The sequence below is a fragment of the Pteropus medius genome, unplaced genomic scaffold (genome assembly GCF_902729225.1).
Source record: "Pteropus medius unplaced genomic scaffold, Ma_sr-lr_union100, whole genome shotgun sequence".
NCBI lineage: Eukaryota > Metazoa > Chordata > Mammalia > Chiroptera > Pteropodidae > Pteropus > Pteropus medius.
The window spans coordinates 5,779,438-5,781,526 of record NW_024350926.1 but is presented as its reverse complement, the minus strand read 5'-3'; the positions used below and the strand labels follow the sequence as shown (position 1 = coordinate 5,781,526).

Genomic DNA, 2,089 nt, shown 5'->3' with positions numbered 1-2,089 from the left:
CAACCAAAAAATAAATTATATTAGGTTGGACTTTTTATAAGCACGCTCTTACTATATGTTGTTTACAGGAGAATTGAGCTTCAAAAATACATATAGAGTGAAAGTGAAAGAACGGGAAAAAGATGCACTAAATGGCGACCATAAGAGACCTGGAATGGCTATTAACGTGGAGCAAAATAGACTCTAAAACAAAAAGTGAGAATGTGTACTAGGTAAGCAGACATTTTCACTGTGTCCAAAAACCATCAAAGCAGAAAAGGAGTCGAGAAAGAAAACAGAGGAAGTGGCAGAGGACGTGAAAGTAAACGGTAGAGGGCAGCGGCTCGAGAAGACGAGTAAGACCAGCCTGGAAAGTGTTCATCTGACCTCAGGACAAGAATAAAGGACTCTCTTTCGTTGTCCTCACCGTGGGTGAGGGGACACTAGGCAGGGAAGGCAGACATCGCTGGCTCGTGGGGTGAAGATTTGGAAGGGGTTACACAATATTCTTTAAAGACATTTGGCTATGAAGCTAAAGAGAGAGAGGGTGTAGCTAGAAAAGTTCTGGAGGTCTTTAGGAAAACAATAAATGTATTTATCCTTATTGTGTTCTAATCATGGAAGTAATACATGTTTATTTAAAAATTCAAAGGTACAAAAAATACATGATGAGTAAGATGATATTCCTCCAACTTTCAACTCCAAGAAAGCAATTTAGAGCGAATATAAATTCTTCCAGTTGTGTTTTATATATATAATTATTCATGTAAGTATAACCCTGATGCTCCTTGAGAAAAACTGAAGTGGTAGGATGTGGGTGAAACCGGAAGTTCCTACAGCAAACTAGATATCTGAAAAAATGCACTGTAATTCAAATATAGTGATGACTAGAAGCCTGTGGTCAGCAGGCCTCTTGGATTGACTAGATTTTCTAGGGACACCTGTGCCTATGTACCAAGTCATCCACATCTTTTTTTTTTTAATTTTTAATTTTTTTATTTTTTTAAGTGAGGCAACCCTTGGTTGACCTCACAGAATGCAAGGACCTTGTCAGCTTACAATCCCCTATTTTTTAATTTTTCACGCCTACAGCACTTGGTCTTCCTAGGTGGTCTCCCATCCAAGTACTAACCAGGCCCGACCCTGCTTAGCTTCTGAGATCAGACGAGTTCGGGCTTGTTCAGGGTAGCATGGCTGTAGACCACCCATACCTTTTGTCTCCATCTAGCCAGCAGTACCTACCTGGAAGTGTTCTACTGGCTGGGATGAGAGAACAGAAGCTGGCCTTCCTGTATAAACGATACCTGCTACTATTCGCAACACTTACAACAGAGTATTATGATTGCCTGTTTTATTCTATGACTGACCTGTGAGCTTTTTTTGAGGGCAGTGACTATATCTTGTTTAATACTGCATCAGGTAAACATAGCTCAATGCCCATCACCATAATCTGGAGCTCAATCTTGTTTGTCATTGAATTCATGACTGAGTAGTAGTTAGTCACTAAACATGTATGAACCATAGCAAAGGGGTATGTGTATATGTGTGCATGTGTGATTTTGTGTTTGAAGTTGGCCTTGATAGTTCCATGTTATATCTAACAGTTCTAATTCATCCAAATAAATTATATTGTGAGAACTGAAAGTTAGAAATAATGTTGGTTTCTAAATAAGTAGTAATCAAGCTATCAAAAGTGATTGGAAATTTTAAATGATCGTTCCAGCCTTTAATTTTTGTAATACGTACTGTTAAAGTAATTTGAATGAGGCAGTAAATGTGGCTTATGATATAAGAATGACACTAGTATCCATAAGCATATATTCCTTGATTATCAGTAAAGGATTAATTTATTATAAACAGCAGATATTAAATTAAAATACACTTCACTCCTTTTCAAATTCCAGTTCCATTGATTTATAAATTTAAGCTTTATATGAACCAAAAAGGCCACTGGAAAGGCCAATATAATTAAAATTCAATTAATATCTTACATATTTTTCTTAAGTCTACAACAAACCAGCCATTACATTTTCGCAATGAGTAAATTCCCATTTGCCATTAAATTAGCCATTTACTTTCTTTGTTCTCCAATTTCAAAATCAAGTGGCAG

The 2,089-nt window shown here is 36.9% G+C and overlaps 1 pseudogene; it reads right to left on the bottom strand.

Annotated features, from left to right (window-relative positions):
• Positions 1-1,062: 1,062 nt before the first annotated feature.
• On the bottom strand, positions 1,063-1,181 carry LOC120585657 (uncharacterized; annotated as a pseudogene).
• Positions 1,182-2,089: the final 908 nt, after the last annotated feature.